This window comes from Diadema antillarum, unplaced genomic scaffold (genome assembly GCF_040938485.1).
Source record: "Diadema antillarum isolate AM-2024a unplaced genomic scaffold, OU_Dant_1.0 scf00000074, whole genome shotgun sequence".
In the NCBI taxonomy this organism is placed as follows: domain Eukaryota; kingdom Metazoa; phylum Echinodermata; class Echinoidea; order Diadematoida; family Diadematidae; genus Diadema; species Diadema antillarum.
This window is the reverse complement of record NW_027270963.1, coordinates 2,621,499-2,645,291: the sequence shown is the minus strand read 5'-3', so window position 1 is coordinate 2,645,291 and position 23,793 is coordinate 2,621,499. Positions and strand designations below refer to the sequence as shown.

General features: G+C 39.3%; 1 protein-coding gene across 1 annotated transcript in view; it reads right to left on the bottom strand.

Annotated features, from left to right (window-relative positions):
- The window catches only part of LOC139717311 (transcription factor 7-like 2), a 143,872-nt gene that overhangs the window by 106,398 nt on the left and 13,681 nt on the right, over positions 1–23,793 (bottom strand). The window lies entirely within an intron of this gene.

Here is a 23,793-nt window from a genome sequence, read left to right as displayed (position 1 = left end):
GTAGGATGTTCTGTGATACAACTGACCTACACATAAGCCTCAAATGTGATATCTTGAACAATTTTTAAATCACTGCTCCCAAAGCTAAACAGGACATTTAACCCTTGGTGTGCTTTGGGTACTAATTCAATTGGCAAAGTAAACCTCACAGTGCTGTACACACTGTTTAAAGTCACTGGCAAAGAAAGGGTTAGATAAAATCCTAAACAAGGTAAAGAAGATTTCATTCGTTCCTCGGGTCTTTCCCTCCGTTGATATGTCTGGCCTCTGTTCTTTTTATTTCACCCTATGTTTTTTTTTTTCTCCCCATTTTGTCCGGTCATGTTTTCGTTCAATTTACATGTACCCAAAAGTATTGACAAAACAGGTGTTTTTTTTACCCATAAAATTACCCAAAGTGTACTGTCAGAACTCATCTAACAGTGCTGACCGAATCTGAAACTTTATATTCTTTATGAAATATGCATTGTACATCACAGCATGGAAACATATAGAATAACAAGCTATAATTCTTTTTCTCTTTAAAAATAATTTTAGAAAATAAAGTTCAGCTGCACACCCCCCCCCCCAAGTAGTTTAGAAAATTTGTATCTAATGTTAAATTCTGTTCTTTACAGCATTATACCCTTTTGAAAGAAAATTATTCCAAATTTCTTTCAACTCTCTTAATTTACCTATTACGATTATGTGGAAATGTGTACAATAGAAGCATTCAAAACAAACTAGGGCTAATCTTTTTATATGATTGATGAGCATCTGGAGTAGATACATTTTATAGCAGCTGAAATACTGATTTTTCATATTAAAAACAAATGCGTAAAAAACTCTACTCGAATGAAACACAGTGTCAATAGATCTCCCAAATGGATAGTGGGAAGTACCCCAATGATTCCACCTGCACAAGTTGAATATTGAATGTTGATCTGGCATATATTTATATCAAGCGGCACAGTCACTGCATGTGATGCTAAATACAGAAACAACCGCCACAAAGCATGAGGTCAACTCAAGCCAGCAATGGCACAAAAAAAAAAAAAAAACCCACACACAAACGCACAGAAAAGACCCATCAAGATGGCCTGCTCTCCTTACATATCAATTACATCTCCTTCAAATATTGAAAAGAATAACCTGAAATCACACATACTAGTAGCTTGGTGTTCCCTGATTGGATACAAATGCACACCTGCACGTGGCCATTGCGATAATGATCTGCACAGAGCTGGCCTATGGTCACATGATCTCATTACATCTCCATCGCAACTGGACCAGGCCCGTCCCCTGAGCTGTCACGTCACTAGTGATTTAATTGCTTATGACAATACGAATGACTCTGCGAGCTATTCCCCTTAATTAAGTCACAGTTGCTGTCTCCATCACGTGTGGCAAAGCGTCGTCATGATCAAACTCGCAGACGTCTCTTTCGCAGCAAAAAACCATGTTTCCCATTTCCCATCTCGAAAGGGATAAGTTTGTGGCATCATCTATGCAAGCTCAATCAGAAACAACACATAAGAACACGTCTATTCACGCAGGGAGGAATGTATCTCAGCGTCAGCAGGAACGCGGTTCAGGAACCTCTCGCTAGTTCCAATCCAGGTAAGGGAAACTTGTCAAACTACAGATAAGGGCCACCAATTCATTCTCATTTGCCTTCAGCTTCTGATGAAAAATCCATACCCAGTTCACACTCCCTACCCCTTTCATAATATCACACAGATGTATAAATGTTCATGTTTGAAATAATTTCCAATGTGATTATAATACAGGCACACAATTTTCACAATCCATCAGAAAAAAAACCCCATAATTTCCACAAATAAATAGAGCGTGTAATGCTGAATGACAGGTATACACTTTCTTATCATGAGTGAATGAATACAAGTATAGAAATAGAATATATTCAATTAAAATGTTGGTGATGATTAAATCTAATGACAATTCCATCAAATTCCTACCTCATATCCCCCAACCCCACAAAAAAGGGACAAAATGAAACTGCAAACTATGTGGATTGTAGACATTGGATAAATACATGCTCTATTTCATTATATGCTCTGCTTGACAATATTACAAAGGGCCATTTCTCTTGCAATACCAGGCACAGGATAAGTGTTGATCCTGACATCAAAGTGGAGGTTGTAACATGGTTATCAAGATGTGGGACCAAGGCCTAGATTTCAACCATTACCATAACGTCAATCACTTCTTAACTAACAGACCAAACTCAGAACATGAATGTATGAATGAATGACAAAAACACGTTCACTTCTTTTCAACATTTTCTGGAAAAACACACACACACACACACACACACACACACACACACACACACACACACATTCGGTTTCGAAATTACTTTAGTTTTCTTGAACTGGTTTCCAGATGCCAGTGGGTCTATTTATATCCAACACATCATGCAAAGGTCTCTTGAAAGATGTTATACTCATCATTCACAGCCACTCACAGTTGCACACTGGAGAGTGCTACCAGCCACAAATACAGAATAGAAAATTATCCTTCCCTGAAAAAAACCACAACTTTCTGGGGTAATTTCATCACATCTCGTATGCACAGTATACTCACTGCCCTCCCACCATTGTTATGAGTCACAATGCCATTGCCTCTTCTATTACATGATTTGCGATTAGACATCTGCTTCATGTTTTACAGGAATCATTCTTTAATGAATGACTAATGCCAGAACATCAAAACCAATCAAATTATGCATTTTCTAGTCACAACTTCAATCTAGGCCCTACATCTCTGTAAAAAAAAAAATGACTAAATCTTTAGAGCTCATCAGCTTCAAAACAGTACTAACTTCAATTTCCACTTTCAGCATTTTGTATTATACGCCACTGCAGCATTTTGTATTATACGCCACTGCAACATTTTACAGAGAGTCTATTGAAGTTAAATAAAAATTACAAAGTGCATGCATTTCCACTTAACTCCAATTCTATCACAAATATATACAGTAGCAGAGAATACAGATGGAGAAGGGGCCAAGAGAAAAAAAAAAAATCCAGAGAAAGACTGAAACATTCTTGCAACCACTCACAGGCCATTAAAATCCCCTCATTAAGAAATCAAAGGCAAACGAGAGTCAGAGCCATTTTACTCCAGCTAAAAAAATGAGAGAGTGGGGAAAATGGTTGGACAAACAACATGTAGCAGCGACAGGAAACCGGTGTAGCTAAACCACAGCACACATGGCTAATCAGTTCAAGATCTAACACTTGTCACGGGACAAACAATGGTAGGCCAACATTTTATGAATTTTGAAGTGGCCCAATCAACTACAAAGAGACATGGAAGTAGGAGGAGGGGGTGGGGGTTGTAGAAGAAAACAGAAAGAAAGAAATCTTGCAACTTGGGGCAGGAATGCTTTGACTAAGGAAGTCGCTGGATAAAGGCCCGCCGAATGCTCTGTCACCTTTTCCACCTGTCTCGCCAAAGAAGTGAACAAAACGCCTTTGTTGCCCGTGGCGCACTCTCAACGGCAATAATTTCCAGTACTTAATAGAATCAATACCGGTTTCCTGCGAAGGCCAATGACTGGATTAGGAGGGTGGAAGGGTAAGGTTCAGGCCTAAACTCTTTGATTTCATCACAGTCCCCCCCACAAGGGCAGAAAACGGCTCTTGAATGTCGATGCAGGCAAATGTTCCACTTCCCCCCTGAAGTCCGCCTTCTTTCGTTTTTTCTTTTTCGGTTCTGTTTTCATTCATCATAGACCACATGACTCCTTCGTCCTCAAGAACACTGCACCTTTGCATCCCGAGATTTATGAATAATTAGCCAGATGATTACGCTTTAGAGGGGAAGACGGAGAGAGAGAAGGGGAGAAAAAAGAAGAAGAAGAAATCAGCATGCACCTGGAGGGCGAAATGAGAAAGACTGTCCATACAGGCTAATCAATCTCCCAGATTGCAAGGAAATATGGAGTTTGTGAATCACGCCTTAGCTGCCATACTCATTACCATTTACCATACACGGACTTCACAACTTGCCCCTCAGGTACGACCCATTTACAACACGCAACCTCTGTTCCACATTCATCCCTGCACTGATGGACATCTCTTCACGTAAGGACATAGAATCTCATCTCATTCATTTAAAAGATGGTCGTAGCATGTGACTGCAGAACATATGTTTCCATGCAAATATATATTCTTGAGTTGTTGTTATTTTTTTCAAAGTAAACAAAACATGGTAAAAAAGGAAATGCTGCAATATCTAATTTTCGCTCACTCATTGTTGACATTTGGATATGCTTGAATCACTTTGAAGACAGCAAGAAACATCAATCTAACTACATATGTTTTATTACCAGTAATGTGTACAATACAAATGAATGGTGATATTCCAGAGTCACAGATAAACAATCAAAGTGTGGTACTTGCTTGGTGCTACATGAGATGTAACTGCTGATGATGCAGTATTTGTCCCACTTTCTTCAAATTCCAACTGAAAAACCGGTTTCACTAGTTTGATCACAGTTCTACAATGTATTGCACCTCTCTCATGGAGGAACATGAACAATGTAGCTAATCAACTATGTGTGTAAGTCATCAATCCGTAAACTCAACTGACACAAAATTAGTCACTATAAATAAACAATTGACATACATGGAGTCAATGAAACTGGACAAAGAATCCTGCCTCATAATTACAATATAGGCCCTATATACGTATGCTCAATATATATTCTAATTCCTGCTGTAATTTTCATATCATTCTATACAACAATAAAAAACAACAACAAAATACTATTTCCATATTTAGGCTTCTACTATTCTTTCCAGATCAAGCATCAAGAAGTTATGAGCATTATAAGGACACAGGCTGAACAGCGTATATCCAGTGGTATTAGTAGCTTTTTAAAAAGAAAACAATCCCACTCTGATAGCTGGCAAAAGATGTGTGCAATGCATGCAAATTTCATCAGACTTTAGAGTGAGGGCACTGGAAGTCCAGTTCCTCATGATTTTATTATGCGCGCTGACATTTGCTGCCCAGATTTGGGAAATTTTGGGCAATAAAATCTCCTTAAAAAACCGTGGGCTGAGGCAAGAAATGAATAATCTATGGCTGCAGGAGCGTTTTCTGCCCTGCTAAATGAGCATTTGCGCCGTCGTCGTCTGCCACGGCGCGCATGCCCCTCGCGTGACGGGTTCCTGTCTGTGCTGTGCAGATTGACTGGCCGGGTGACTGAATAACAGCCTAGACTGACTGACTGTCTGTCTGTCTGTCTGTCTGTCTGTCTGTCTGTCGTTCAGATGCGAGGGTTTTAGAGTCAATGGTTGTGTCCATAGCTTCACACTTGAAAGTGATGGCATTAGGAGGTGGGGGGGGGGGGGGGGGAAGGGAGGGCGAGGGGAGAGAGGGGGAGGTTAAACCAAACACCTCAGACAGGAACATCTATTATATCCTGCGTAAGCCATGTCAGAAAAAATTTTGGAGGAGAAGACTTTATACAGAGAAGACTGGGGGATGAATGAGGCAGCTGAGAGCATACCAAGATTAGAAGTTGGAGAATGGAGCAGCCAAGAAAGGATAGAGAGAAAAGGCAACTACAGGAGTACAGCTGGAAAGAAGAAAAAGTGAGGTAGCATCGCTTCTGAGCCTTGTGTGAAGATGGAAAGTGTGAACCGTCAACACTGCAATCTTCAGAATCAATCAAGACGTGAATGAACTACTCATGACTCAAAGCCCGAACACAATGGATAATGATATACAGTGTACCTGTTGAAAATGCATGACTTGGTAAATTTTAGCTATTGTAATGCACAGTTACAGAATGAATATATTGAAACTCAAATGTTGCCAACATACTGCAATCTACATCTATCTGTTTGTTGTTGTTGGTTTTTTGTTTTGTTTTTTTGGGGGGGGAGAGGGGGTACTTCATAAGCAAGAAGACATGAATGGCAAAAAATTCTGACATCCCTTATGTGTGAAGAAAGTGTGGATGAATAATTAGAAAAGGAATGGTGAGTAGTACCAATGGCAAAAGTAAGAACGGGGAAAAAAAGATGAATCGCGATGAAGAGAACACGAGTGGGGAAGAGAAGGAGGGAAAAAAAAGACAGGAGACAGAAAAAAGCATGGAACAGGAGAACACAAGGGATGATATGCCCGAAACAGATGAAATCTTCAGCCGATAAAGAAAACCCACGGGAAACTGGTACACGATGCGTCGTCTCAAGCACTTTGCGCAATCCTCTCCCAACGAGATGCTTATGAAGCCAGCTTCAACCGCCGCTGGGTTTCCTGCTACTTCTGTCGGAGCTTTTTTTTTTTCACGGAACACAACTTTCCATCATGCCAAAGTGTGATGAATACTACACACTGAAGTAGTCCATACCGCTTAACCCGTTGAGGACAGACTGATTTTGCTACACCACGCATTTCCCATAGACACCTGCCTGAGTATACTCGGGACTCGTCCTCAATGGGTTAATGTTTCTCCAAATAAAAATAGTGCTTGTCCTAGGTGACAGCAATGCAAACATCTTTTGATATATCAAAATTTAAAAATCATCTGGATCAAGTACATGAATATTTGAATAACTGATTAAAATATATGTAGTTTGTGAATAAATTCACCTTCCATAGCAAAACAATACAAAAATGATGATAATGAAGTATATCATAGAATGCTGGAGCACATTGCAAATATACACTTTCGTTATCAATAGTTGGATACTTTATTGTAAGTCACGTGCAAAAATTAATCACATGACTGGCTCTCTACGCTAATTCAGGTGTGCAAGCAGTGTAATGCAAAAAGTGAGCAAATACCCATCATACACAATATGGACACTAGTTTCAACCCTTCAAACAATAAAAATATTACTTCACACAATATACCATACAATGTACGTATACCATGCTAAGTGTGGCATCTTTACCTGTATATGCCATGCTTTATAAATTAGTAAAATACTATGTCTGTCAAAGGAGAAAATAACAAATGAACCAAAAAAAAAATACATCGGTAGACACAATCAACATATAACCGTCACACTAAGTGGTCATAAATAATCCCAGCAAAATTCCTTGAACTTGATTATTGAACACAAGGACAGTGTTTTTCCTTCTTTATCTTGAAGTACAGATGTGGACTTCATAACCAAACAAACAATGAACCTTTCTACGCCACTGAAAATCTGCGTTTGCCATAAACGTCCCCAGCAGGAACGAGAGACTAAGGATTCCACTGGAATGGCCCCTCTCACGCTACTTTGCCAATATTGCTGGAAGGATACTTTTGATACGAAAACTGAGACATCAGTAACGCAGAGAACACGCGGGTTGGGAGTTGACAGTATTACACCAAAACACGCGACAGTCGCGACCACCACCACCACCATCATCATCATCATCAGCCTCCTCTTCTTCCCCTCATGAATATGCATGAGGAGATGCTGTGAGCAACCAGGGCCAGATGGAAGGAAGGGGGGGGGGGGAGGATCTCACCTGCAAACTTGGGGGAGACCATGCTACAATGAACAACAAACTAAACAGTATAAGAAGTAACGTATAGCTCACAAAAGGGAGAGGAGAATGAAAGAAAATATAACAGATCTAATAATCAACCACATTCAATAATGGAAAATGAAACAGGGTAAACTCATTACTTGCAGAAAGAGTTGAGAGAGAAAAAAGAATTACAAACAAAATGAAAACACTGGTGTAAAAGAATAGTGTGAAAAGAGAGACAAGGACAAAATGTCCAATAATAGACATCAGTTCAAGAGAGCAATGAACAAACACAATTTCTTCCTTTGAATAAAAAAAAAGTTGCTAATTACATTTAAAAAAAGAACATGGCTTCTTTACAAGTTACATAACAACCCGTTGAAAAAGACGTCTATGAGAAAGCCACAGAATATTAACCCATTGAGAACAAGCTGATTTCTCTATAACACACATTTCCCATACACACCTGCCTGAGTGTAGTCGGAACTAGTCTTTAATGGGTTAAGACTATATACATTGACACATTGTATAGGTCCAGCATTGTCCTTTCATTTCCACAGATCTGTCTGGTACTGTATCACTACCTTCATTCAAAACAACTACGAAAGGCCACTTTTTCTTCACAGATTTATGATGTTGTAACACCGCAAACTAGGGCATACAAAGATGTAGACTGAGCTACAAAAATGTATCTTCCTTCCGTTGTAATTGTTTGTTTTTTTCAGGAAGTCGTGTAGCCAGCAGCAGCTGGTGAGAAAATGTCGAGCACGTGGCTGATGCCTTAGAAACACACATAAAGTGAAAATCAGCCCTCCATGTCACGTTGACTCGTCACTCTGGTAGCATGGCGAGCCTTCAGAAGGGTAATTGCATAATCAAAGTAAAAGTCTTCACTTTTGTAACAGGCACTACTCCAGTGTAGTTTGTCCTACTTCCAAAAGCATCACTTCTCCTTATCATCACTGACTGTAACTTTGGGATGAATACAATACAAAGCAAACAGGGGGGCTGTTCCAAAATTTGCAAAAGATGTTGATCATAGATGCTGGCCCAAATCCTCTTGACTCTTCAGCCCTGATCATAATTCTGCCTTCGCTCCCTTTAATCGTCACCTCTTTCTTTGTACTTGGATGTCACAGCGGAGGCAGGAGGAAGACGGGAGAATGTTTGGAGGCAGCTCATCATTATTCTGTCCCGGGAGTTGTGTGAACTTGAATGAATTACTAATGCCTCAATTGGGTATTACCTGGCACATGATTATCAATTAGTGATGCACAGCCAGACCCCCTCGCAGACTGGGAGTGTATGTAGCCTGCACCGCAGACCCCCTCAATGTTCCGATAGCATTCAACCCTTGCCAAAAGCACTGCAAAAACCAACCTCTACGAACATTACGAATGCATAAAAGGTATTCTAGAAATGGTTACTTCAAAGTTTACTCGCCATACAGACATAAAAATGACAGAAGCAAACAACAAGATAATGCATGGTTGTCAGATGACAATCATAATAGCTATAAAATCAAAATTGGCAACCCCCCTTTATAGGCAACACACATTGACCTTGTTTATATAACAAAATTTCTGCATGCAAGAAGCTTTTTGTTCCACAACACTGGGCGAAAAATTTGCCAACCTCGATGATGGCCAGCCTTATCCCAGTCATTATTAGCCGAGTGTGGAGAAGGCGACGGCAAATTTCCCTGGGGTGAAAGTCCTGCAAGCAGGATTTCCATGCCCCGTGCCGAGTAATATCATTACCCCTAACAGGCATCAGGAACTCAAGGTGAAGCTATAATCAGGAGTGCGTCAAGAATCATGATCAACATATCGCATCTCATAATGGTAGCAAGATAACAAAGCATGACAGTCTACAAGAAACAACCGTTATATCAATGTGTTCCCTGCGAAGTATGTCCTTTAAGCCACTGAGGACAAGCTGATTTTGATATAATACACATTTTCCATAAACCCCTGCCCGAGTGTACTAGGGACTGGTCTTCAATGAGTTGATTTAGGGCAGCATCAAATCTGACCTCTACAAAAGGAAGACACATAGTGCAGCTCTGTAGAGACAAGTTGCCTGTTTGTGTTTTCGCTTTGACAGAGACTTTCCCCTGGACATCTTGATGCGGAAAATTTATGTAAAACGTAAAATGCAGAAGTATCCTCACCAAATGTCTCGATTGGAATACTCGTCTTGAGCGACTGAGCATTGAGGATTAAAACACAAGACATTGGTCCACTACTCATTTCATTATTCATTTGAAACAAAAGGATCATCTTCATGATCTTACTCGAGTAAAGCTGAAATTGTGACATACATGCACTGTCATGCCTACCCCAGACCATCATTTTCATGCAACATTGGTAAAAAGCATTTCCCTCCGTGGTTCAGTCCTTGACAATGCTGATACAATGAGCACATCTCGGTAAATTCTTCGGAGAGGTTTGCCTTCTTCTACTCAAACCTTGCAGGGAAGTGTGCCCAAGTTCACACCGGTTTGGGGGGGGGGGGGGGAGGGACATGACCTAGCTCATTCGGTTTTCCACGCACGAAGTCTGGCCGAGATGAATTCTTCCGAGAGTGACTGATGACAGGAATAACCAGCTAAGAGAAATCATTAATTCTGGGGACATGGCAGGTACCTACACGGTACACTCACTGCCCCATTCAAAGCATCCTAAAACCAACGGAAGTCTTCCCTAAAAGGAACGATGGGCACACATGAAATCAATATCCCACAATACAAGGTTTCCTGGGATTTCTCGAATACGTGTATCTTGGTTGCCGAGGATTAAATGCCCTTGTGGTGTCATCCAATACAGCGAAAAATTCTCCAACAAATGATAGTCTTAAAGGAATCCCACTTCTCGTCTAAAACCTCTCAATTTCCGGCAGGCAGTCACCATTACAGCAGAGCCATGTCCAACTCTAGAACACAATTGGCTTTACCCCAGACAGATAAATGGGTTCTTTAGTTTCATATCATCTTCTTAAACACTAATGATAGTCTTCCTATAGTCCTATTACAATTCTCTTTTCAAGGATGGACATTATATCACAATATAATCACAAATGGAATGTTGAGACATGCCGATCTTGGAAAATATTAACCGAGATACATTTGTGGGCTATCTGCAAGATTTAGGTTTGCACCTTGAATTATTAATGGGAAAGATTCTCTAAGTAATGTTTAACGTCTGCACGGAAAAGTAACTCCAGAATTCAGTCATTATTTTGGCATGAAGTCCTCTGTGATTGCACAAAATCCAACCCATACATGACAAAGTTATTGAAGTTGATACTCTCAGAAAGATCTAACTTTGGTTCAGCAATGAAGCATCAAAGTAAATTTAGAAATTTTTGTTTTTCTTTTAACTGTGCTAAAACTGAGTGTCCTGTGGTCACCCTTGCTTGAACACACACAAAACACACAATGAATTTTCTTTCACAATCTTTCATTCATCAAATGCAGTTAGATATTCCTATAATGGGTCATTGCTTGAATATGCAGGAAACCCCCCCCCCCACACACACACACACACATGAACAGACAAACTTATGTCTCCACTAGCAACCCTGAACCATTACCTCTTACTGACCTGCAAATTACCCAAAATTCAATTCTCAAAAGTGGGTCATGCCAGTGTATGGAGCTTCTCTCAGTCCCACATATGCCATCTGGTGTAAATAATATATGCTGTTTTCTGATGGCCATATAATGGCGTAAGGGGCTCAGCCATCAAATCACACCTCTCGAATAAACAAATTAACATGCCTGATACACTCCTGTGCCACAACTTCATCTATAAGTCATTATTCTAGTTGATCCAAGATCAGAATAAGCTCTAGAATATGCCCTTAAAATGAGGCCCAAAAACACTCAAATTGCCATTCATGCTGGTCCCTCTGTAAACGTAGGAAAATGTGTCATGTTTGGGTTCTGTTTCTCTCTTCTAAAGTAAAGTGGAGTGCCACTCCATGCCTATGTTAAAACTCCATAAACGACAGTAAAATCCAAGAAAAATAACAGTAAAATCCAGGAAAATCAACGAAGTTGCATCAAAATCTGACATCACGTTAGAAAGCTATGGAATCTTAACTCGTTGAGGACGAGTCCTGAGTATACTCGCGCAGGTGTCTATGGGGAATGCGTGTTGTAGCAAAATAAGACTGTCCTCAATGCGTTAAAGTTTACACATTTCAGTGGAACAGTTTATATTGGTTAGAATCACAAAAGCAATTTAGGAGGTGAATGATAATTATATCACCTCAAAAATCTCATACCAACCGGCATATGTAAATCTTGTTAATTTTCCTCTTCTTTAGTTGTTTAAATATCGCATCTTGTGTCAATCAAATAATATTTTGTAAGAATGATTCCTTTTGTTTGTTTTATTGAGAAAACAGTTCATGATTACTAAATCATCGACCAAATTCAAAGACCACAACTATAATGATGTATACATCTCTTCCACACAATAAACTCCAAGATTTGTTAGGAGTAATGATGGCGTTGCGTCATGTAATTAAACATATCGTGGATGCAACTTTGATTGCATGCTACACATGTTACCTCAAAATTACAATACTATCTTATTATTCTGTTGTCAATTCTGGTGAAATTTCTTTTCATTTTGTTTGGATGACTTTACTCTAATCATTTGTCCTTCTACTATCAATCTGTCTCCCTCTATCACCCTCATACTGATTACCAAAACACATACACTTACTGTCCATACAATCATATTCCCCGGCACAGCAAGTTTCTTTTTTTATTGTCTTAAAATGACCATCCATGGATCTCTCGATCTCTCTCCTTTGTGTTTGAATATAATCTCTGAGCTGTAAGGGCCAGGTATTAAAGACGTACTTCAGTCCCTCTTCTAAATTTTTAGTCATTCTTGTCTTAATGCTCTTTCCCCAAGTTTCCATGCACCATCATAGACCTGACTCAACAGTAAATTGCGATGCATAAGACGCTTAATGTTCAGCGAGGGCACATAAATGCACTCGTAGAACTCACAGCCCATGGGAGTCAGTTGCATCCTTTAGTCCCACCAATTTACATTTTAATGGGGAGCACCGTCGCTAACACTGTCAACCAAGCAATCTGCACACAGGGCTCGGCCAGTTTGTGAATTCATGCGGCATGAATTCATATTGCAAATCTACAGAACACGCATCTGATAGGCCCAGTAGTCTATCTGGTCTACTGTAGTATTATCAGACAAATATTACACACATATCTCACAGGTCATTGATGGCCTTGACACAGGACACAGCAGCTTTTCTTTTCATTCGTATTATTTTTTTCACTCATTTTTGACAAAGAGCTCTGTTTGGTGACATTTCATGTACATAACAAGTAATCAAATATGGTTCACTGATTGGCTCTCTTGTACCTTTAGATAGAGTTACAATGTACTGTCAATGAATAATATTGTAGCATATGCCACTATTGTAGTTGGTACATAAGGAACTGTTCGTATCTTATAATGTGAATGCATACTCTTCGAGACTGCAACTATGTGCATAAGTATACAGGGTGATATTTGTCGTTTACAAGTGCAAATTTATGTAAATATGTATGTGTCTGAGTGTGTGTGTGCCTGTGTGTGAGAAAGAGAATGTCCAAGTTTGGCGAGTACATTGTATGCATCATCACACACGTTTCTATGCACCCTCTCTCCTCTCTGTACTGCTATGAGGTATACGTACACTCCTGCTTCCTGAATTGAGTGAATTTAGAATACTAGTACGTCTGTATACCACTAGACAGTCATTTTGTGGCTTTGGCTGTCAGGCTTCCAAAGAAAGAGCAATGGGGATGGGGGGGGGGGGGGGGGAGTCATAGAAAACAACCAACCAACCCACTAACCAACCAACCACCATCCATCCAATCCATCCATCGTTCCTTGCTAAGGCTCTCACCCTCTCACAGTGATGAACAGCTTCCCATTTGGCCACAATGGGACATTCCTGCCATTTCAAGTTCAGCTTTTGTTGGTAATGGGTCATTAGGTAAATCATCTTTGCCAGAGGAATTGTTAAGAGCTACAGTTCTCTCCCATTTTCCCCCTTTTTTCCATTTTTTTTTTTTTTTTTTTTTTGGGGGGGGGGGGGGGGATTTTAACTCGCTGTTCATTCTGTGTGTCCTAAAAGATGGCAAGGGTGTATAGTGGTGGTGTCTCTTACACACAGGATAAGAATGACTCACCACATTGGCAGTTATGCCTGTATCGTAAATAATATGCATTGTGATAACACATACACAAATATGATAGACTCCACCATAAAAGGGTTTTTGTTTTTTTATTTGTGATATATATACACATCCAAAAGGGCATCACACTTTAGTTTGATATAAAAAAGGGTGAAATTTATTTTCTTTCTAATGAAAAAGGAAGCATTTTTAGATGGGTGTATGCACTGCTTCGGTGCTCACAAGTGGCACTACAGTATCAATTAACGTAATTTAAGTTTCACCAAAAGACGGTAATTGATATGTGATAATGATCAGGTTGTTGTTTTTTTTTTTGGGGGGGGGTGGGGCAGGTGTGATTATTGTTTGATTATGCACGTATATTCACACTGAATAAGCATTTATTCACAGAAATTTGCACGTTTCATTTAGTGAAGAAAATCACACTTGGATGTCTGTCGCTACACTACCAGCACCACTTCCTGACTTCACAAGCGTAATTTGATATCGACGGATTAGCATTACACGTTGCAGACATGACAAGGTGTTCCATTTCTTCATAAAATGTTGACCATTATGACCGTCAACCACTTGTAAAGCCATTTCTTTTCATGCACCTATGTGCAAAAATGTGTAGGTATTTCCGGCACAGTATTGATGCTTGTGCCTCTTCACAGGGTGACATTTTCCCAGTAAAAAAATAATAATAATTAGATTAATAAATAAATGAATAAAAAGGGGGAAAAAGTTGATTTTGATTGCAAGTCCCTAAATGTAAGAAGCACATCCCAAGTGATTATATGGATGAAGTGAAATGTACATGGAAGTTTTCACTATCTTCGAGAGAATTTGTCGTACTATTACTACCCCCCCCCCCCCCACCAACAATAAACCAACGGGGGAAGATGTACTACAACATGTACATATATATATGTCCTTTGTAGTATATGCACCTCCACTGCTTTGTAAACCATGTGAGTGTTGTATAATTTTATTTTACTCAGATTTGCAAGGAAGATATCATAAATGTGTATTAAAACATAGGGCCTAGATATCTTTGACATACAATAAAAAAATGCCTGTAGAAAATATTTCTTCTAGGATTGAAATTAATGACAGTCAAATAAAGGAAAGGTACAGGATTAATACTCAAATGATAATTCACTCAATTGGGATATCTGTCAACCACCATGTCAGTTGACCAGCAAACAATTCAAACTGTGGTATGTTCCTGATATTCGTCTAATATCCCATATTTACACTGTGTTATTTGCTCTCAAAATGTACTGCTGCCTTAAAATGAATAACATTTTATATCAAGAACACTATTCTGCACTATTTTGCTGACTGGGACCAGAAATCAATGAAATGAAAAATGCACAGCCATTTGAATGCAAAAAAAAAACAACATCAAGTGAAAACAGGAAAATGCATATTTGTTTTGTTGTAATTTTTCTGATGGCAAAAATCTTTGCACATCATGCGTTCAAAGAAAAAAAGGGAAGGGAAATGTGTCACAAGAAATAAGAGTGAAAATTTTGTCCACCAAAGAGTCTTTGATGGATCTGAGATGGAGCAAATGCTGCACACGACAGCGCTTTGAGCATTCTCGAAGACACAACAAACGCTCTCCCCCCCTCCCTGCGCATTCATCCTACCCAACTCCCCCGACGCTGAGGTGGGTATACCCCCTCCGAGCCAAATTGGATGTTGCGCATAGAAATGACATGTTCCCACGGCGACACCATTGTGATTCAACATGCTAATTGGCATGTACGACAAAATGGCAAAACATGCAACGGAGGGAGGAAAATCCCAGTAGATCAGCATAAATTTGCAAATTTGAAATCTCAGTCAAGTTCAAGTATGTCTGCGGCCATAGCGCACTCACATCCGCATACACTTTTCATACACCGTATGAATAATGGGGCTGACGTAAATTCATGGCACACAGGCTAAGCATACAACTTATGGATGAAAGCCGCACTTCCTACGACGAAATCAACCCTGACCATAACTATATGATAAAAGTTGATGTACTAACATGATATAATATATTGATCAGCATATTTCCCAATAAAACAATTTTAATACATATTATCTACACATCACAAATATCAATCCTTATTTTCCAATTAATGAAACTGGATGTCAAAATTGGCTCATTGCAGTTGAAAATGATGACTCTTTAAATGTCAGTGAGAGGAATATGCAACCACAATTTTCTACCGAAATCCAAGGCTGCAATGATCAACCTCCATCCCTCTTCTTGTCTCATCAATCAAGAAAGGAACCACAGAGGGATGAACATATTCATATATTCCTTTATCTGTTTCATATATTCCTTTATCTGTTTCATACATTACCCTCTGAAACAGATGCAGCTTCACTTTTAAAGGCCTGCTTTACTAATTCCACCCCATACAGACAGTTGCACTGCAAACCATATGAAATAGAAACACCATTTTCTTTTTTCTTTTAATTGTGAAGGACATGCACGCAAGCAGTTGCGACTCACAACCATCCACGCCGTCTGGATGTGTGACTAGTTACAATACATATAATCTCAAATGACCATGGAACGGATGTGTTTCTCATCCTATTCTTCTACCCTCTAAACAAAATAACAAACACAATTGGAATTTACACAAAAAAAAGGAAACAAAGTAAAAAAAAAAACATAAAAAAAGCATCTGATGTGAAGAACTGTGAAAATTTAATGCTCTCCAACCAGCATGAACTCTGACAGATTTCCAGAAAAGTTCAGGGGGTTGGCAAGCGTTATTTGAAAGTGCAATGAGGGTGAGATAATATACCATCATTATACTCTCATATTAAGAACACCTGATACACAGGCCTTGATATTATTGGGGTCGTTAGGAGTTATAGTCTTGCAAATCTATTTGACATCACACCTTCGATATTATGCATTCGATCTACACTCAGACCCTTGCACTCAGTCTGTTGTCTTATTTTCAGCTTGATTGGGAAGTTACTGGTAGTACTACGTGTATGTTTCTTCTGAACAAAAGCAGCACCTTGGTATTAGTAGACGTACTTCATCTTTGCTTGATTTTTTCCTGATGTCATATTGGGAACTCGTGCTGTTGCCATAGCAGAACGATTGTTTATGCCTAAATTAAACATGATACATTGTCACTTTAATTGGGTAAGAGATACATGATAGTCACACAATTTTTAGTCTAAGTTATGCAAAGAAGCAAAGTACCAGGTAGATATTTCAATGTTATTTCTAGATTGACAATAATGATGCTGATTAAAAGAACCATGATAATTGTAGGAAGAGAAAGACTTTGGAGTGATAACAGCATCATAAAGTCATCACAAGCTCACACATACACAGACACAGACACACATCACACACACACACACACTCACATGAATCATTCCCTACAATCTTTATTTGACTTCAATAATGATATCAACAACAAAAAAATGCAAACAAAAATGCAAACAAAAAACAATAATTTGAAGAAAGGATACCACAAAATACCAGTGAATATGATGTTTCAAATGAAAAATTCTTCTCCATACCTTATCAACGAATGTCATCCACACACATTATACACGTACACACACATAAACATGCACACAGCCCCTGCTTGGGGGCTAAAGAATGTGAAGTACTTTGCTCATTACATTCTCTCCTTGCAGTCACTTCTTTTGGGGGCCATAATTGGCGTTTTGAAACATGATTAGTGCAAAAGATGGTTGTGTCCCAACTCACTTTGATATGTTCTGATTCACATTGATTTGTTTCATAACGCCGATCCAAAATACATAAAAAGGTGCACTGAAGATCAGCGATTCTCTCCAATTGTGCTTACCAGGAAAGCAACCACAACTCACATATTACGTCTACAATCAGAGATTCTCTTTAATCACGTTGACTGGGGAAGCATAAACACAAAATCTAAGTACACTTTTAAAAGCTGGCTACAATATACGAGGGGTATAGTTTTCCAACAATGCGCAGAGCATGTTCATGAAATCGCCTCTTTCTCAAGCTAAGAAAAAGAATTTAATAAGCACGAACAGTTCCTCCATGAACAGCGTTCTGGATCAACATTTAAAAACGCTTATTCTGCTTTTGCAAATTGAGCATAAACGCACCCTTACAACAAAGGGAAAACTTTGGCTAGGATTCCACCAAGGGATTAGCCGTTCTAACAGGGGCCATTGAACTGTGACTGTGTAGCAACTCTTCTCTATGAAGCCATTTGGCTGCTAGGGTGAAAGACAAATCAGGGACAGGCTGAGCATCAATGCTTCATTTTTTAAACTTCAAAAATGTTTTTCATATACATAATTACTATCTTTTTTTAACGAAAAAAATTGGTAAATAACTTGCAGCTGAAACGAAATCTATATCATTCCAATTTTAGCAGTCATCTGTGGATGCACGTGAAAGAAAGAAGAAACTACAGGAGGTAGATGAGGCTCAATAACACTGGCATCAAGTTTACCATGTGAATTGATCCTACACTGTCTGCCAATTTCAGACTATCATTAACAGCATTACCAATGCTGTTGATGCAGAAGCAATAATGTTGCCTCTTTTGCATACATTGTACATGCACACTTCTTGTCTTTAAGCCATTTGTCACGAAGTGCCTTCCCTTCACACAAGGATCATAAGCGGCATTAAAAGGTAAACAAACTCCAAAGTATTGATGTAAGCAGGGTCACCAGGAGTGAAAGAGGTCAGGCCCAGTTTGATTTCTTTTCTTTCCCAGAGTTAAAATTAGTTTGGAAGTCGGCCAGAGGGAGCAAGTCAAGCGTCACTCAAAAAAGTCTTAGGCCGCACTGTCTCAAGAAAACTAACGGTAGCAGGATGACAAAAGGCGTCTCGCAGGCTTAGTTCCGTTCGCTGGCTGTGCAGAATGGGCGAAGCCGGCCGCTGCACTGCCAGAAAGGTCCAGACGAGGGGTGGGGGATCTCTACCCCTCTGCCCGCCTGCATCGTCATGCCTGAACGCAGCAGTGGAGCGCCGCCTTTGGTTTGCAGCACTTGGAGCGTGCTGGGCAGCGCCTTTGAACGGAGGCAACACACACACAAAAAAGAGGGGGAGCGGGGGAAGAGGTACTTTGGGCAAGTCTATTGGTGATAAATTAGTCTCAGTCTGTGTAAACAGAGCCGGGTCTTATCGTGCTGGCTGGCTTTGATCAGGTGAAGAGCGAACATGAGAGATGGGAAATGTGATTGCACTTCAGTTGTGACTCAATTTCTCCATAAGGTAGCTTTCCAAGCAAAAGAATAAAATAGCAAAGAAAAAAATGACAACAACAAAGTTACAGATGCCAACAATTTAGCATTGTGCTCTTCTGACACCAAACCATGATCCCTATTACACCATTCAACAACTGATTGTGTCTGATTACCTTCAAAGATTTTCACATCACTATGATTTTTCTCATCTCCCCCCCCCCCCTTCTCCATATATGTGCAAATCCCCCAAGCATCTTCTTCTCAGATCAGGATTTCCTTGGATTGTTAGAAACACAGATTTTTTTTTTTTTTTTAAACAGTCTGATCCATTTCTCTTTTTCTCATGAATTATAGGAAGCCTGACAAGAGATTTCCCATCTCTTATTTCTAAACTGGTATCAGCAACACAGATACTAAAGCCTCGCAAAGGCAATTCCAATGGATATTTGCAAAACCAGGAGAGTTATTTTAAATGCAAGCCTCTGAGTTGCCTATAACAAGTGTTCTGCTGATAAATTCAAGAATAATAAGTTGTAATACATTTCATTATCCAGAAAAGCAGAGTCTCTTTTCCATTCAAAGTAATCTTAGCAGAGAGAAACTACAGAGAATGCTATTGCAGTCAGTAATTCAACAGCATACTGGAGGTATATTTACAGCGCACACTGGGAAAATTTTGAGCATGTCGGCCCCAAATCAAAGCACGTCGGCCCAACACATTCACTGAAAGGTTCCGCTGAGAATACAGGAGAAGTGTGATTCCCTAATCTGCAATGCTCCTTTCTTTTTCGAACCATCTTGCGCATTTTGATGACATGTGCAGCCCACAAATCGTGGCTTCATACCGCATGCAACAACACACAGGTCTCATTTGCACATTTTTTCATATTTACGAAAAGACGGGCAGGAAAAAAAAAAGAGAAAACGATACATATTATATTTGTTTATTTCAGTTGCTCTTGTTGAATTGCGAGGTGCCAGATATAAGATCTGAAAAAGAAATGTCTTACATTATGAAGCACATCATTTAACTGATGACGATGGAGGCAAATGCAAAGTGTACAAAACAATCTCATCACGGACATGTATGCCTATGAATTGTAATCTGAACAACTACCTCAAGACCCTGAACATGTTTTACCAAGCCACCATAACTACTTTTTGTTAAGTGTGTGCACACAACAGATGTCTGTTTGTCTGTCTGTTTGTGAGGCTTAAAAAGGGTGAAATAGTCTGTACACATACATTGCAGTGCTTGCAGGTTTCATTTTGCATTGAATGTAACAGTCTCTCTATTCATGTTTCAAGTATAATCCGTACAATCTATCTACAGGTATATTGCATTTTTTCTTTGGACTCCTATTTCCATTACAGTACAAGTAATTTAATTACAAACGATTTTGAAATCTTATAGTCAAATGCAGCATGTATCATTGCACAAAAAACATGGTCTCCAAATACACTGAGGGGTTTTCCCTCCACATGACAATGATTTATATTTCTCAGCGGGAAAAAAAAATGATTTGAGCTTCAACATTACAAGATTCTGATTTAATGACAAGCTTCTTACATTCAGCAAAATTGACCTGCATTTGACTGCATTCTCTATCACTTTCCCTCAATGCGCTATCTTAACCTTCAGAATGTTGTCATCACAAAATACCAATGACATCGTGTAGAACCAGGTTGCCACTGGCAACAACAGGGGTCAAAGACCAAAAGAAAAAAAAAATCAAAAGAAGAAAGGAAGAGAAAGAAACTGTACAAATCAACACAAACTCACTGCATGGTTATTTCTCATGATAGCTGCAGACCTGAGCTGAGCACTTAGCGTGGCTATACAAAATTTGACTATGCCAAACAGACAGAACAAATACAATCACTGTGTACTCACCAGAACAATTGGTGCAGCAAAGGGCCCATTTATGGGGCCAGCTAACTCCTCCTACAGTAACCTGTTTGTAAATGTGATAATGGCTCACTGTACAAGTACACTGCACGGTCGCAAATTCCCCCTGAACTGCAGCATTGCATTGTGTCTACTGTGCACTTGCAATACATGCCAACTATTATTATCTCTATTATTAATATTATCTCTATCGCGACCGAATGTGACCATAGTTTGTTTATGGCAAGACATGCAACAAAAACATCTCATGACGGGTATTCAGTGTGTGGCATAATGTGATTGGATTTAATGCTCAGAATGGCTATCATTGTTCACTGTAGGCAACCACTAAACCTTAAATCATCAAAGCGACATGAACCGGAGAAAGAGTTTCCCTTAATGTATTCTCCTGCTTTCCCTACATACTGCACGTCAAAGCAGTAATCAAGGTCAATATCTATACTTCTGTTGGTGGGCATAACTCCATATCGAGCGTATATCTTCTTCTGATCGCTGTTTTCTGTTTTCAGTGCCAAATAATGTTTTTTAAAAATCAACTTATGCGATGCCATTCGCAACTGTTATTTCTTGTATGTGGACCAAAAAACAAAAACAAAACAAAAACAAAAAAACAACACTACCACAATCCAAATCACAATGCAAAGACCAGTTGCTTCATGCAGCGCGTGTGAATGGCAGGTAAATATAGTCTGTATACACTGTATTAAATTCGTTTTAATCCCATGATGCCAACTTGTCAAACTGTGCTTGAGGTTAGGTACCTGCTTTTACAATGTAATTAGGTCACTGTTCAGACACGCTCAGTTCAGAGATTTAAAGAATGTGCTTCACTAAAAGCCAAATAAATGTTATATACTTTTTTTCTCATGTGACACACCAGCAAATTTCAAAATAGTCTCTCTTTTTTTTTTTGGGGGGGGGGGAAGAGGGGGCATTGCGATTCGAGTAAGTTTTAAATAATTCTTGCATGAATGGACCTAACATGGGTTGTTTGTTTGTTTGTCTGTTTTGTTTCCATCATCATGCAAACTTAAATTGGTGTTTCATCTTCTTAATGCTGCCCACGCTGAGTAATCTGCACAAACATCAAGACTACAGTTAAGGAGTAAAATCAACATACTGACCGTCGGTCATAAGAAGTTACGATGTAGGCCTTTGTATTAGAACTTTGTTATTCTTCATAATAAAAGCAATGTGAGCTGGGGTCAAAGTTATCAATATGCCTGTCACATATGATTCTTGAGCTTTTTAAATATATTATCCACGCATTTGAGCAATTAATGACAACTTTGAAAGCATCACATTAGTGTTACTGCATGACTTTTCACTGCAACATTAATGCTATTATGATTTGCACAAGCCAGATAAAGGACACAAATCATAGCATATTGACATGTAAAGTGTACTGCTCGAAAATCACTGGAGCCTTATACAATGTAAGGTTACTCCTGAAGATTACATGATTTTAATTCAGTCTGCAGTAGCCTAGATGCAAATGCTATGCAATAATTGCTCAACACCAATAAAAGTCAGTGGGCTCCTAAACACATGCTATAAGTTTGTGAGAAAGTATTCATCCCTCTACTCAAAGGGCCATTAACCCTCTTGTTCCTGAACGACTTGAAAAGGGATTTGTCTCTTGACAGGAAGGGGGATTAAAGGTTTACGAGCCAGCTCAACAATCAGGGGAAATTAATCTGGCTTCACTTCTCTCTGGAAGACACGTACTGAACTCTTTATACTCCAAAGAAGTTTTTTCGGGGTGAGGGTGAGGGAGAGATTGGAAGCATGGCAACTTTTGATGACTAAAGATCCAAGCAGCTACGGAGAAAACCTGTAGAGTATAGGCCTATATAAGAGGTCTTTTGTTTAGGAAACCACCATCCTTAGTTTTGCTCACAATGCCTAATGACGGCATATTGACCAACCTGCTGTGTGGCCAACGGTCACTTCAAAAGTGGCCGAGAAAGCTTGCTGTCGTGGCTATAAAGATGAGCCAGGCCAGAATACATTCACGGCTAGCAGCAGTCGGCAGAAAGTGAGCATGACACCAACAGACAGGTAACCTTCCCTTTCTGCCACCGTTCCTGATGTCTCCCGATGGGAGGAGAAGGGAGTGAAAGACCAAATTCGACGCAGAGAAAGCGAGGGAGAAAGAAAGGAACCCCAAAGGCCAAGGGTGGTTGGCTGATTTCATTAATTCTGCCAGCAATATGTGCTTCCAAGGCCAAGAAATCTCTCAAATTCCACCCCGTCCTCGGATATCACCCCAAAGTCACAAGGCAGACTATACTGACAAACCATGTCCCTCCTCGCCGTCCGGTATCAAGCTACTCTAGGTAGAATGTGCTCCATGCAAACAATTGTACGGCTTCAACAGCATAAACATCCGTAGGGCTCAAAGATGAGACATTTTGCCTCAGAACAGGCTTCATTCATCAAAGTTTTCATTGTAATCTAATCACATCAACAGAAATAGGCAGTTCAGAGCTTATTTCCAAATTGTTTAAAATTTTGGCAAATAACATTACCAGTAATACCACTCTTGCAGTCAACCATAGAAATTTGTGATTTCTTCACCTACTGTTTTTTACTATAAAATAGTAAAGAACTCTAACCAAATCTAAGGTCGGGAAAACTGTTGTTCAAATTGCAAAGTTTTCTAAACCACCTCCCCACTTCTAATACTTCAGTCCGTGTTTTTGTAGTCATAATGATGCAAAACGACTATCTTTTTGTGTGATGCTACATATTTGTTTTCATTCTAAAATTGTACATGTGTTTATGACTTCATGATGAAGTCTGAAAAAAATACACATCAAAATCATTCAAGACCTGTTTACAATGTTATCAAAGCCATTAGCAATAAATTCGGGTCTAATTAATCATGTTAAATCTTATCATCTTCACAGCTTCTTCTTTTATTCTTAATAAGAATTGAACTTTAGAACAAAAT